At 39.0% G+C, this 15,967-nt stretch overlaps 2 long non-coding RNA genes across 2 annotated transcripts in view; one reads left to right on the forward strand and one right to left on the reverse strand.

The window, feature by feature from the left end:
- LOC134807559 (uncharacterized) overlaps window positions 1-15,967 on the reverse strand; it is a 288,942-nt gene that overhangs the window by 188,768 nt on the left and 84,207 nt on the right. The gene's annotated exons all lie outside the window — the stretch shown is intronic.
- LOC134807560 (uncharacterized) overlaps window positions 1-15,967 on the forward strand; it is a 217,966-nt gene that overhangs the window by 157,826 nt on the left and 44,173 nt on the right. Inside the window, exon 2 of the long non-coding RNA XR_010148282.1 lies at window positions 9,072-9,264. This is a non-coding gene — a long non-coding RNA (uncharacterized LOC134807560). The remainder of the gene's footprint in view (window positions 1-9,071; window positions 9,265-15,967) is intronic.

Raw genomic sequence — 15,967 nt, forward strand, 5'->3', positions numbered from 1 at the left:
GATTCTAATCATATAAATGAATAGTTGTGTTGATTCAAGCCACGTAACTTAAAATTACTCCCTGAGTGGACCATGAGGCCGGTATTATTACATTCAAAAATTGCAAATCAAATGATTGCCTTGACCAAAAATAAAATTAAAAAAAATATTTAGAATTTCTTTTTCTCCCTGAAAATATTTATAAGTATTTAAGTTTATTAATATTAAAAATATACTTTAGGAAGACTTATCATCCACCTAAATTTTTCATTTACTTCTGCTACTGTTTTGAGTCTTCCTTCCTTCCTTCCTTCCTTCCTTCCCTTTCTTTCCTTCTTTTTTTTTCTTTTCATTGTAAATATTTTCTGGAGTATAAATTACAAGCAGTTCAGTATAATCAATATATTATAATAAGTTTTAATGTAGTCTTTGTAGCTTGTTATTCTTTGAGTGTCCCGACCAAAACTCATGTTGGAATCTTAATTCCCAATGCAGCAATGTTGGGAGGTGGAACCTTTAAGTCGTGGGGCCTAATGGGAGGCATTTGTGTCATGGAAGATCCACCTTCATGGGTGGCTTAGTGCTATTCTTGCAGCTGTGAGTGAATTCTTACTCTTGTGACACATGATTAGTTCTCACTGCAATGGATTCGTACCTGTGAAAGCAAGTTGTTATAAAATGAGAACACCCTTCCTGTATTGCCCCCCTTTTACATGCTTGGTTCCCCTTCCATTTCTTTGCCATGTTATGATGCAGCACAAGGCCCTCACCAGAAGTTGAGCAGATGCTGGTGCCAAGCTCTTGGACTTCCCAGACACCAGAATCATGAGCCAACTAAATTTCTTTTTTAAAAAAATAAATTACCCAGTCTCAGATATTCTGTTATAGCAATACAAAATGGGCTGAAACACAGTTTATGGCATTTTCTAATGCCTCTGAAAGCACCTTGATAAATAATATTATTGATCACTGGACTAGCAAAACTTTACTTATCCTTTGAGTCCTAATTTAAATCCAACCTCCTTTATGGAACTGTCTCTAATCACCCCAGCCTAAAAGACATAGTTCTTTAATCAATCTCTTAGAGCACATATTTTCTGCCCACGCACTTCTTTATCTTTTACTTTCCCTCTCTATTAATAACTTAATTTTCTGATCATTTGTTCATTTATTCACCTATCCATTCATCTTTTAATAAATATTTGTCAGTCATTGTGCTAAAATGTGGAGATTCATAAATCAAGAATCAGCATTTGTTTTCAAAGATTATACATTTTAATAGGTAAACAAATTCATACAATATTAAATTACATATATGATAGTTGCTTTATAATAAGGGTATTATATAGAACACAATAAGAGAACCAGAAGTCAGAAAAGCTATCTCTGTCAAGGGGCATCAAGAAAAGCATCACAGAGAAAAGGGATAAGTAGCAGTTTGCTAGGTTAAAGAGAGGAGAAAGTCTTTCCATAGCGAGAGACAGGAAGTAGTGAAACAGCATGAGAGTTTTCAAAAGTGGACACATTTTCACTAGTATTTCATCCCTTGCCTCAGATGTATTACTTCCCACTAGCCACTTTCTTAGAAAAAATCAAGCTTTCTCTGTTCATACTTGAATAGAAATGTAGTCCTATAAGTGCCTATCTGAAAAGGACTCTAATTAAACTAGACATTTGTGTTCCAAATATCAGAGTAATTAAATGCCCCTCCAAGTGAGACATCATATTTACATCCCTTCATTTGGCGGGTATTGCTCAAAAACTGAGAAACATAATGTTGATTGAAACAGAACTATCAAATCTCACCCTCTGGAAAAAAAAAAATGTATGCAACAGATGTCAGGACTAGACACTAACCATTTTGTAAAAGATGTATGCAGCAGTATAAGAAAAAGCACCTTGTTTAACCAGAATGCTCAAATTGTCCATGAGAGAGAGTTACCTGGAAATCCCTTTGTTTCACCATTTTTAGTTGGAAAATACAAGTTTACTTCTCTTTTAGAATGAAGTATACCACAGATTCCTAAACCTTTTGTTAGTAGGTAGAGATCTTAACATTTGTTCCCGTTTTCGCACTTCAATTACTCCTGGGAAGTACCAAAAATGCACAAAGAACATTGGGTCAGTGGCCTCAAGAAAAATAAGTTGAGTTCATGAGTAAGTCACTAATAAAATCCTATTTGTGTGTATGTAAAAGCTAAATGAACAAGGAAAAAATACAACATGGAGAATTGGATTTCTGCAAATCTAAAGTGAGAGGTGAGATGGGAGGGAGATTTCCATCATTAAACTCCATCCTGGTTAGATTCATAATAGTATTATCTGTCACATCAATTCTTTTAAGCTTTACCTATAGCTATGATGGGCACATTTTTCTCAACTAAAAATCTGGATATACCAACTGACAAAACAATTTTTTTCAATCTACTGTTTATATTGTATTTTTTTTAATTTTTGTGGGTACATAGTAGATATATATATTTATGAGTATATATATTCATCAAAACAGGTGTGTATATTTATCAAAACACAGATGTTTTGATGAATAAAAATATATTTAAAGGAAACATTTTTAGAAGATTTAAAAAATTACATTTTTCAGATATCTGCCAATTTAACTTTTTTGACGGAAGAAATTATTTTCTAAGTGAAGCAACTCCAAAATAAAAATGTGTGCTCAAGTGATTAATTAAGGAAGTTCCCCAGGAACACCATGGAAGGGGAATAGGGGAAACAGAACAATGAAGGGGAAGAAGGCAAGTGAGGGTGCAATCTCAAGGTCCCTCAAGGGTGTTCAGACTGATCCAAGGGATTTATAGAGTGTGAGTTATGCCTCAAAGTTGTTCTGACAAAAATAAGGGAGGTGGGCTTTCATACCTCAGCACCCACTGAATTAGGACCACCTGAAGGCTCATGGAATTTTCTAAGTACTCTTGGCTCTCTAGGGATGTAGGCAATGTGCTCTGTGGCAGCATGAGGACAGTTCACCAAAAAAATATACAGGTGCTGCCTATTGGAAACAAGAGGTAGTGTATTTTTGAAAAAGGAAAAAAGAAGGATGGAAAGGAAAAAGAAATTTTTTTTAAGAGTGAAGGAGGAGAAGAAAAAATGAAGAAAAATAGGAGAAGGAAAAAACAAAGAGTCAAGACTTCTAAATGGGGCACTGATATTGATACAGGCTTACATGAAATAAGAAGACTCCAGGAAAATTTCGTATTTGTAATCTGATACATATTTCATTTTTCCTTACCTGCCTTGCCTGCCACTTGGGGAAATTTCATTATTAACATTATTAACCTCAGCAAACAGGGAGGCTAAAGTATTTAGATGGGGCATGGATAAAGTGCAAATCACCACACTTTATTCACATGCCACTGACTATTCTCCTTTTCTCTATGACACCTTGGTGTCTGTAAGTAACATATTCTGAAGAATTCTGTCCAGATCAATTAGCACAACCCTGTCATGAATTGTGGTTGACTCTTGTTTGTCATTTCATTTTGAATGCTTTCTAAACTCAAAATTCTGTAACCCACATTGGGTCTTCCTGTCATTTGCGTGAAGCGATTATGTTTCTTTATGAAATAGGCAGGTATGTATTAGTTTGATTTCTCATCGCGGGTAGAATCATAAGGTAATTGGCATGCTCTGATGCTCCAAGATAACTTAAAAGTTATCTTTGCTTTTCTTGACATTGATGAAACAAGACTATATCCACAGGCAATGGCTCAAGGTCACACTTTGGATTTTCCTTTATCTTTGATTTTCCTTCATTCGATCTCTGCACATTTATATTGGCAAAAATGAGCTCACTTTGTACTGAATGACCCCTCTTAATGAATACTGATGTTGTGTAACTTCTCATATGCGTAGCTCTGTCAGACATTTACATGACAGTCTCTAGTGGATAGAGCAGGTTAGAATATAATGGTTCTATGAATTCTTTTCTGCTCATGGAGCTAAATATTTCCACCAGTTTCAGTAAGAATTTTTAAAAAGCAATTCTATATTCTGATAAAGTTCTGTGCCTCAAACCTTTCCTTTCTGTTATATCCTCAAAGCATACATTTCAATATTTTTAATGCATGTGAAAATACTACATACATGTAAAGTTCTCAATATAAAGCATTATAACATCAAAGAAAGTAGTCAAAACTTGAAAATTAATTGTACTTGTCAAACTTTTAAATTTAGAAAAATTACTGGCTTTTTTTTTTTTCAAAAAATACTTACGTGCACATTGAAAAAAATAAATAAAATCATACCTTACTCTCATTGTCTAGAAGAAAACACCATTAAAGCTTCCTGTGCATTTAACAAGGCCTATGATATGTGCATAAACATCTATCTATATATACAGGCATGTTTTCCATTTTTAAACAAATATTGGATTATATCCCATATATTCTATAAATTGTCTTATTACTAAAAAATATATAATCAAAAACTGTCCATACCAGTCAATAAAATGTACTTTATTCCTTTAAAAATCTTTAGGGTAATCAATAATATGGAGGTACCATAATTATTTTTATCAATTCCCTATTTATGAACATTTACATTCTCTCTAGGTGTTTGTTCTAGGAAAATTCTAAACATGTTTTTTTAACCTTTACATATATAATATAGATTCCTAAAGTGGAATTGCTAGATTAAAGAGTAAGCACATTTTATTTTATTTTATTTATTTATTTATTTATTTATTTATTTAAGGTTGGAATTGCTTTTATTGGGGGTGGATGCCGCAAGGCCCCGCCCATGATCAGGTTAGTGTTCTGCCCTTGCAGAGGTGCTGGCAGCCTGACACCTCCACCTGCCACCTGCCTGGGTTAGTGGAACATGCAAAGCTCAGAGGGTGGAGGCAGGGGTGGCGCTGCTGAGGCCAGGGCTGAGTGGAACGGGAGGGTCAGCACAGAGCCCAGCCAGTGTCCCTGGGCCCAACAGGGGCTGGGGCTCCCTGGGAGAGAAATGGGCAGGCAGCACCCCAGGGTGGGGCTCCACAAGCTCAAGGGGCCTCTGGGCCCACCAGGAGGATAGGTCTGCAGCTCCCAGCCATGCCAGCTGGGACGTCCATCTCCACCCTGGGTCTGGGTCACTGGGGCCTGGGTTAGAGGCGGACACAGAAGGCCCTTACTAGAGGAACAGAGGCTGGAAGACTGAAGCCAGAGGCCAGGGATCTCAGGAGTGATTGTCGGGGTATGAGCTGCAAAGCAGAGATCAGACAGTGCTGTGGGACTGGGCTCACATGGCCTTGACATCAGACATGGGCCTTGTCTTCCCATGGGGAAGGGAAAGAGTAACCACATTTTAAATGTTGACAAGCATCGCTAAATTATTCTCAAAGAATCACACTGTCTTAGTCCATTTGTGTTGCTATAAAGGAATACCTGAGGCTGGGTAATTTGGTGATTTATTTTAGAGAGAGGTTTATTTGGCTCACACTTCTTCAAGCTGTGCAAGAAGCATAGCATGAGCATGTGCATCTGGTAAGGAGCTCAGGCTGCTTCCACTGGTGGCAGAAAGTGAAGGGGAGATGGCATGTGCAGAGACCTTGTGGCAAGAGAGGAAGCAAGAGAGAGAGGGGAGGAGGTGTCAGGCTCCTTTTAACAACCTACTCTTATGGGAACTAATAGAGCAAGAATTCATCCAGGGAAGGCAGTAATCTGTTCGTGAAGGATCCACCCACGTATTAGTCTGTTTTTACGCTGCTGATAGACATACCCGAGACTGGAAAGAAAAGGAGGTTTAATTTGATGCACAGTTCCACATGGCTGGGGAAGTCTCTCATAATCATGGCAGAGGGCAAAAGGCACTTCTTACATGGTGGCAGCAAGAGAGAAATGAGGAAGAAGCAAAGGTGGAAACCCCTGATAAACCCCTCTTGCGAGACTATTACAAAAATATATTTTAAAAATGTATTTGTCTCTACTTTTTCAATACTTGTACTTCAGTACTCTTTGGTGTTGTTTACCTTAGCTAATAAGGTAGAACTTCCAGAACCATATTAAGTAATAGTGCTAACAAGAAATATCTGTGCCTTTTTCTTAACTCTAATTGGACAGTTCCTAATGGCTCACTGCTAAGTATAACGTTTGCTATTTCAAATGGCCACTCTCTTTGTCTGTCTCACAGCCCCCTCAACATCTGTCCAGACTTTTTGGTATCCTGACCCCTGATTACGTTTCTGGGAATATGACCCCATTTGCAGTCAATCTTACTGTCTAGATGAGCACATGACTCAAGCCCACCTAACGAAAAAGCTTCCACAGAATTTTTCAGCTGGACCTTGCAGGAGAAATTCTCTCTAGCCTCTCAAGAAACAATGCTAGAGGCGTGCAAATCTGAGGTTGCTGGCAGCTATGCTTCATGCCATCATGTTTCATGCTATATGGCAAATCCTTACATTAAATAGGAAAAACTGAGGCTTACCGCAGAGATAAGACAGGGAGAGAGAGGGGGAGAGAGAGAGAGAGAGAGAGAGAGAGAGAGAGAGAGAGACTGAGAGACTGTATTTGTCTCTTGAGCCAACAGGTCTTCTCAGAACTTCACTTCAGGGAATCATTTTTACCTGATTAAAGTAGTGAAGACTCCCAAGATTTATCTACTGTTTTCCAAATTTTTTCCTGCAGTTTTGTCTCTCAAATATTGTTTCCCGTTTCCTAGAACTCTTTGATCTGCAGTATTTGCCTTTTCATACATCTATTCTCATCATAATCTGGCCTAGTTATCCTTAATCTTACCAGGATATGGGTATTTCTGATGCCATAGAAATATCTCTATAAACTCGATTATTTTTATAAACTCTAACCTGAAGACCTGTTGCCTGTTGGAGCTCTCAGTGACAGAATTACAAATTTTTCATTTTGGAATCTCCCTTAAATTTGACTGACTTCATCCTGTCATTTAAATCTCAAAGCACATGGAGTGATTCACTCTCATATTCATCTGTCCTGGGTTTGAGCCTGGATCTCCACCTGCCAGAAACCTCCAACCTCCCCTGCTAACCAGGTGGATGTATTTTCCTTATCACCTCTACCATCCTTGGAAACCTTGGGCAAGTACTTTAATTTGGTTCAGTTCATCCACCAGTAAAATGAGATCATCATTACTACATTAAACTTTTGAGATGAGAATGAAATGAAATTTTATATATATAAAGCATGTAGTGCAATCCCTGGTGCATAGTTATCATCATAAATAGTTATTATTACCATTATCCATCAAAGGAGTGTTTTTAAATTCTAACTGAACATCATAATCACCTGTGGAACTTTAAAAAAATACAAAATTATCTCTCCACATCTCCCTGGAGTTGGGGCCTTGGTATCTACAGTGTTAGAAAGTCCCATAGATGACTATAATAAGCAGCTGGGTTGTGCAAAAATTCCTGAGTCAACCATTTCCATCTTTTTGAAGATTCAACTTCCAGAAAGATCTTTCTGTTATTAAGCTAAATTTATCTATTTGTTTATTTATTTTGGCCCCAAGGGGAGAAAGATAACCAAATAATCTTTTTTGTTTGTTTGTTTGTTTTTGTTTTTTTTCTGAGGTCCTTCAGACACATGACAGGCGCTATTAGCTCTCCCTCTATGTCTTTTCTCCTCTTGGCTAAATATCCTCAGTTTCTTCAACCACTCTTCTGTAACATGGTTTTAAGTCCTTTCATCTTTCTAGCATGCTACACTTCTATGCTTTGACCAAAATGCAGCACTCCAGATTTCTTCCGATTAGTCTCAATCAGGGAGGCAGAAGGGTTCTATCACTGCCCTAAGTTGACATTTGGTTTGTTGATGCTGAGGAGTTGAAGCAAGTTGCTTTTAACCACCTTTGACTCATATTGTGCTTAATGTCACCTAAAACTCCCCTATTATCATCTACGAAAAGATCCTCATCTCTTTCTTGGCTCCATCTTGCTAAACGGGGTAGTCGTGCTTTTAGGTTCATGAGTAAGATTTGATATTCATCTCACTTACATATCCTTTTGTTAGATTCCATTTTTTTCATCTGCCTCTTAGACTTTATTTGAATCCCAAGTCAATCATTCAATTTAATTACTACAATTCTACAGCATTGTGACATCAATATTGGTAACAATATTGAACAGAGTAGTAATTAGAGTAGAACCTAGTGGCAACCACTAGAAAATACCCTATCTTTTGTTGTTGTTGTTGTTGTTGTTGTTGTTGTTGTTGTTGTATACGTGTCACTAAACTAAGAGACAGACTTTGAGTTAACATATCTGGTTCCAATTCTAGCCTCTCCATTTGTTAATTGCATAATGTGGGGAATGTTCATTAAGTTCCCTATGCCCCGGTGATGTCACCTATAAAATGAAAAGACAATAAAACGGGAATAAAGTAATAATAGTACCTGACTCCTAGAGTTGTTGCGAGGATTCAAGGAGTGATTTATGTAGAGCAGGAAAACACAGCTGGTTATTAGTAAAGTCAGAAAATGTTGGTTAGGGGCATGCGTTTAGATTCAGCTTGTGCTACCACTACCATTTAGAAGGTTTTTGAGCATAAGAAAGTTGTCTACCATCTCTGAACTGCAATATGTCCCCTGTGAAATTGGGATGATAGTCATACCAACATCACAGAGTTACTGTGAGGATTTACACAGGTGGGTGCATGTGAAGCATTTAGCGCAGTAGCCAGTACATAGGAATTCACAAAATTAAGTGTAGCATTGTTGCTGTTATTGTTGTTAGTATTATCATTTAGTTCTTTTTTTCTCCTGTGCATAGTTCTTTCCACTATTTTATATCATTCAGGCCCTACTTTTCAAAACTGAGCTATTTGGCCATTAGTGCCTAAATAAATCTTTGCTGTTTTAAAAGAAATAAAGTTATGGTGTAATACCGTCCAATTTTCATAGCTTTCTTTACAATGGACTTTTTAACATACTATTTAGGATAACATTTCAAAGAGTTAATAAGTCTTTGAAGCCTTTTATTTTTCAAGTTGTATTTCATGTGTCTTTTATTACATACAGAAAATTACGCTATGACTGCAGAACAGTGATGCTGTGAATTCTGCAGTTCTTGAACTGCCCTTGAAATAAGTTTAAGTCTTCTCGCATTTTTATTGCAGGCTTCTCAAATCAGAAAAAAAAAAGTCAGTGGATTAGAGGATGCTTACCACAACTTCTTATTGACACTTTATCTGAGTGCATATGAGTTATCACACAGATCTCCACTAAACACAAATGAAAGTTCTGAAATGGGGAAATAATGGTTGATGTACTCAATTGCTTGCTGGGTTGTGCTTCCCTGAGGCTTGCCAGGCAGGTGGAGAGGAAAATGTTGATGTACCTGTTCTCCCAGCAGCCATGCCTCATGCCTCTGCTTGCTCATTCTCATCTCTGCTCGTGTGGCTAGACCCCCACCTGCAGATCCCTTAGATTCTATTCTCTTCTCAATCATTATTTCCTTGGCTCATGACTCAAGCGTGATTGTTATCCTTCTGCTGTAGACTCTGACCTCAGAAGTCTCTTTCTCTCTCTTTGGCCTTTTCTCACAGATAACCCTATGAATCTGCAATCTTGTTCCCTCTTCTCTCTTCCCATGCCAAGATCCCAGAAGAACTAGCCCCAGATACGTGTAATCTTGAATTCTGTGCACTTTGAGGTTGGCTATCACCTTGAGAACTTGGTAGAAATACAGACAATGAATATCCCAATTCATTAGCTCTTGGGGGATATAGAAATCTGTATAATTAAAAAGCTTCCCAGTTAATCCTGATGTAGACTCAAGTTTGGAATCTATATTTTACATATAATTACCATATAAGTTTTCCTAAATCATGGTTCAGAAAATGCCAAGTTCCTTCTCAAAATACTTTATTTCCTCGATGTGTACAAATTAAAATCAAAGTTCCAACTTGGTATGTAGGGTCACCATAACTTGGCCTCAACAAATGCTGTTTGCCTTTCTTCCCATTACTCCCCTGTACATATGTACCATAAACTCGAGCCAAATACTGCCCAAAGCATTCCAGAGGCTTGCCAGCCTCCAGGACTTAACAGATGCCTTGCCTTCCACCTGGAACACCCTCCTCCTACCTCCAGCAGCTGTTGAAAACTCTCCCCATCTTTTAAGAGTCAATTCAGACTCTGCATTGGAGTCTTGTCTAACCTTGATCCCTCACCTTTACCCCCAAATAGAAAGTTTATTTATTCAGTCAAAAAGTATTTATTGAGAAGCAACCATATGCCCGGTGATGATGAAAGCACCGATGATACAGTGTCTCATAAAACTGAGATTTCATGTAGCTTACAGTCTAGCAGATATATGCCTTTAAAGCCTTATAGCACTTGGTTTGTGCCTTTCTTACAATGCCAACCTTGTATAATAGTTATTTGTGTGCATGTCCTGTATTCTCTCCCAGACTCTAAGTTCATCTCTATGTGGCCTGCAGCATCTGCCTTGGGGTTATACACATGACTGGTCCTCATCAAAGGGTTATTGGACTGAATTGAATTCTTCCACAGGGATGAACACAGAGTAGATGCTCAACATTGGTTGACATTAGGCACTTCAACTACTGCAGATTGTTCTCTGCAATAGAAAATATGTTTTATGGATACCAAAGCAGAACAAAACAAGCAAAATATTGCTAAATTTCCAAAAATAAATGTGTTTTCCTCAAAGTGTCCTTAAAATTAGGATTTGAAACTAGAATACTTTGAATTACACTTCAGAGGAAGGTACTGAAATAATTACAAACCCTTGTATGATTTATCAGCCACATTGGTCAACTGAGATAAGAGAATATGCCCAAGGTGCACCATGTCAGCTGATTTCTCAGGAAAAAAATCTCAAGAGTTTTCTTTCTTGAAAACCTCAAGATAGGCAAGCCCAAGAAGAAATAATAGCAATAAAAAACCTTGGAAGTATGTGACTGGCCTCTAAATTCTGCAATAAATGTGCTTTGTTGAACATTAGTGTCAGCATATCATAACGTCAGCTCATTTGATGTGGCATAACTCCCGTAAGTCTTTTTAAAATGTCAAAATACAGGCTATAGTTCTTTTTTTCCTGTGGAGGAAATAGGAAATAGTAATAAATTTCTCTACCATATGTAGGCTGCTGGACAGGTCTGTTTCTAGGCTCCCAGGCTGATTGTCAAGCAGTTGTACCTCCGAGGAACATGAAATGTCATTCCATGGGCATCTAGTGATTGGTCCCCTGGCTTTGCTAAAAGGCAAAAAGGCAAAGTTCCCAGCAACAAGCAGGGAATGGAGGGCAGGGAAAACCTGAGGGAACGCCTCTGCTCTACAGAGGGCTCTGCCTACATGGTGCTTCTGTGCCCAGCATTGTGTTGGGCAAATAGTAGATGCCCAATAAATACTTGCTGACAGGGGGATGTTGAATGAATCCTAGCTTCTTACTGCTGGAATGTACAGAGGCTGTGTCACATGCTGAAAGGCTACTTTATAAACTTCTGGAGCTTGTCCATAGGAGTATCCAAGTGATGGAGCTTCCAAAGAAGTCAGGAGGAACATGTGCCAATATATATCGCCAACGTTGCTTCTCTAATATTTTTAGAAAGACTCTATCATTCTAGCAATAGTGTCTCTAGGGCAGGGTATACAACTTATACATCTTGTGTGTCCTCCATAGCCCCTATGAACTTCTGAGCATGCTTATTCTATGCTTCTTGGCTAATTAGGAGTGGGAAGCACAGAGGCAAGAGGAATCTTTGATGTCAATCCCATGGCAAACCCACAAACCTCAAGAGGCTTGGGCCTCCAATGGGGCCCTGGAACAAGGCTGCTGCTTCTGTTCCTTTTCCCACTTTCTTCTCCTCCTCCTTCTCCTGTACAGGTTTACACATCGACTTGATCACTGATAAGGTGTGGAAACCATGCTCAATGGATAATAGAAACTAAACACACATGAGCATCCTTTCCCTCTCTCCTCATAATAGGCTGACTTTCTCTTCCATGGTACTGCGTCCTCTTCCTGCATGATAATGCTGTTTCGGGCTGGCTTCTCTAATGTTTCTTGAAAGCATAGAAGAACACCTTTCTCCACCTTATTTACCTTCTTTACCCTTTAAAATAACTAACAGGGAAAGTTTTAATTTTTGTTCAAAGACTTCATGTTTCAGTCAAAGAGAAGTCTGAATCTGAGAATATTCAAATGATTCCTTCAGGGTTGGAATGCTCAATGACATTCAAAGTCACATAACACTCCCTGAGAACAGATGTCTCTTTGAGATAGTCCCAAGTACATTCTACTGTTTGATTGTCAGCAAGAATACAAACCTTTCACTCAATCCTGAAGAACTCCCTACTTGAAACTGGTATCCCAAGACAAAACCTCAAAGGGGTCTATTTTCTCAACCAACACTCAACTCTTACCTAATGAGATGATATATTACATATGCATCAGGCATCAAGTTAGGGAAATGGCTCTCCAAATTTATCAAGGCTTAACAAGGTTAGTGTCACTTTGTGAAAAGACCTTTGGATTAAGGGAAAGACCATGCTTGGGTTTCAGCTCTAACAAATCATTTATTGACTATATGACCTAGGGGGCCAGGCATGGTGGATCACTTGAGGTAAGAAGTTTGAGACCAACCTGGCTAACATGGTGAAACTCCCGTCTCTACTAAAAATGCAAAAATTAGCTGGGTGTGGTGGTGTGCGCCTGTAGTTCCAGCTACTCGAGAGACTGAGGCAGGAGAATCGCTTGAACCCGGGAGGCGGAGGTTGCAGTGAGCTGAGATCATGCCACTGCACTCCAGCCTGGGTGACAGAGTGAGACTTTGTCTGAAAAAAACAAAACAAAACAAAACAAAAAAACAAACAACTATATGACCTAGGGCTAGTTAATTTACCTGTGTCTAACCCACTTTCTTCAGAGTGAACATGTGTACTACAAATTCTCCTGTATCTTCTGAGGATTTTATGGGTTAATGTATATGAAAATGCTTTGAAATGCTAACCAATTGTAAGGCAATGATTATACTCTGATATTCACAGAGATAAAGCAAATAGTCCTCTAACAGCTGAACTCTTTCAATTCATTCATTCATTCACTTAATCAACAAATGTATGTTGAATGTCTCTCATGTTCCAGGCAGTGTTCTTGGTATTGAGGATGTAGAAGTAAACAAAACAAAGCCCTTTTTCTCATGAACTTTACATGCTAGTGGGAAGACAATAAGTGCTATGAAGCAAAATAAAGCAGTACTGGGAACAGAACATGATTTGGGTGGGAAAGCATCACATTACCCATAAGGTGGGCAGGGAAGGGTTTTCTGATACAGCAACATTTGGGCAGACCCCTGAAGAAAACAAAGGATAGAGCCAGGAAAATATCTGAATAAGCATCATTTTACATGTAAAGGCCCCAGGAAAGGAGTGTGCTCAAGGCCTTCAAGGTACAAGCAGGAGGTTGGTATGGCAGGAGCCCAGTGGGGGAGGGTCAGAGTGGTTGGGGAAATAGTCTGAGTGGTGGTAGAGAACCAGGAATTGGGCTCTGGAATTGTTCTGGGTGTGATGAAAAAGTATTGGAGACCTTTAAAGAGGGAGAAACACCTCCTGAATTTCTTTTTTTTTTTTTTTTTTTTTTTTTGTGACGGAATTTCGCTCTGTCGCCCAGGCTGGAGTGCAGTGGTGCGATCTCGGCTCACTGCCAACTCTGCCTCCCGGGTTCATGCCATTCTCCTGCCTCAGCCTCCTGAGTAGCTGAGACTACAGGCGCCTGCCACCATTCCCAGCTAATTTTTTCTATTTTTTAGTAGAAACGGGGTTTCACCATGTTAGCCAGGATGTTCTCAATCTCCTGACCTCGTGATCTGCCCGCCTTGGCCTCCCAAAGTGCTGGGATTACAGGCGTGACTGAATTTCTTTTTAAAAGAAACCCTCAACTGAAGGGTTGATCATAGAAAGGAAGAGATAGAAGCAGAGAGACCAGTTAGAAGCATTTTGCAGTAATGCCAGTAAGAATTTATAATTGGGGAGTTGGTGGAGGCAGTGATTCTGAATTATTTTTAATATATTATATATTCTGAATATACTTTTAAGGTAGAGCCAGTAGGATTACTGATGTATCTGGAGTAAAGTGCAGAGAATAAAATGAGTAAGGAATGATTTCAAGTAAAGAGCAGGTTTTATTTTTGGGGGGGAATGGGGAGAGGGGAATCAAAGAGATCAAACTCAGCTCCTTATATATTTGACATAATTCCTGACCTTGGAAGAACTCACAATCATACGGGTAAGCAAAACTCAAATGAAGAGTGGGAAAAGTTTAACAATATTTAACTGAGAATTAATTTGAAATCTCTCTGTTTAAAAAATTTGTAACAATTTTTCAAGGAAAAAATAAAGCAGTGGTGTTATTTAATGAAATTACCTCCAGGTAATTCATTTAGGCTGTGGGTTAAAATACCCAAGCTGCTGTAACTGTGCAGTTGAGAACCAATTGACCATAGTAGCCACAATAATATAATACAAAACGTTATGTTTCCTAACCCAATTTAGTTTGATAGACCTGGGTTCAAATCATGGCTCCATTACTTATTAACAGTTGTGACCTTGAGCAAGTTCCTTATGTGCTCAATGCTTAGTTCCCTCTTCTGTAAACCCTGGATGATAATGCCATCTAGCTCATGGGGCTTTTGTTGAAGATGATGCATGGGTGATACCATATTAAACACATAACTCTCAATAATTGGTTGCTGCTGTTGTTCCCTCCTCTGTAAGGGTCCCCTATGTGCATGACATATCTGCCACACTCATTGGGACTCTTACTATTCAGTGTATTCTTTTCACAGAGATATCTGGTCTCTGCCACAAACTACTCAACAGCGAGAATCATTTTTATATCCTTCACATTCTCTGAGTGCCTGGTGCTGTGCTGAGTTCTAGCAGGAGTGGCAGATGTGTTTGCTACTTGATAGGCAGCAATGGGGCATGAGACCCTTTGTTAATTGGCATGCAGCAGTACATTACAGGAACATTTGCTGATTGACCCGCAGCAACACAGTATGGGGTGGAATGCTGCCTGAATTGTAAAGGTGGTGAAGAATGATGAGGACCTCACAGCTGTGCTCTTTCTCACTGTATTAGTTTGGAAGGGCTGCCATAACACAGTGCCACAAACTAGGTGGCTTAAACAACAGAAAGTTATCATCTCCCAGTTCTGGAGGCTAGAAGTCCAAGATCAAGTGTCAGCAAAGTTTGTTCCTTCTAGGGGTTGTGAGACAGAGTATGTTTCATGCCTCTCACCTAGTTTCTAGTGTTTTGCTGGTAACCTATGGCATTCCTCGGATTTTAAAAGCATCTTTGCCTTCATCTTCATATTGTGTCCTTTCTGTGTGTATATCTTGTCCAAATTTCCTATTTGTTATAAGCACATCAGTCATATTGAATAAGGAGCCCACCCTACTCCACTATGACCTCATCTTAACTAATTACATCTGCAACAAGCCTATTTTCAAATACGGTCACATTTTGCAGTCCTGGGGGCTAGGATTTCAACACATAAATGTTGGGGGAACACAAACCCACAACACGCCCATGCCATGCCATTCTGCATGATTTTCGTGTCGAGGACCTTGACTTTCTCCTGCTCTCCTCTTCTTTGTATTACACATTCAGTTTTCAAACTAGTATTTAATCAGCCCACACTCACAGGTCATGTATGGTAGCTCTCCGTATTCTTACCACTGCTGACTTGTGGGCCTTTTGCTCTGGAAAGGAATGAAATGTGCCACCTTGGGAACACTGCAGATTGTAAAAAACCAACAAAACAACTTATTTGAAGGACTGTTTGATGACCGCCTCATCACATCTCCACTCAAACTGTCTTTGCTTGTGTCTTCTAACCTGCTGACCTTTCCTCTTGGCAAACTCTTTCCAAGAAAGAATGTCTCTCCTCAAAGCTCAGCCCACCTGCAGCACACAATTCTGCATGCTGACCATGCATGGCAATGATCAGCACAGGTACTACCGGGCACGGTTAATGAAGAAGAAA

This window comes from Pan troglodytes, chromosome 10 (genome assembly GCF_028858775.2).
Source record: "Pan troglodytes isolate AG18354 chromosome 10, NHGRI_mPanTro3-v2.0_pri, whole genome shotgun sequence".
In the NCBI taxonomy this organism is placed as follows: Eukaryota; Metazoa; Chordata; class Mammalia; order Primates; family Hominidae; genus Pan; species Pan troglodytes.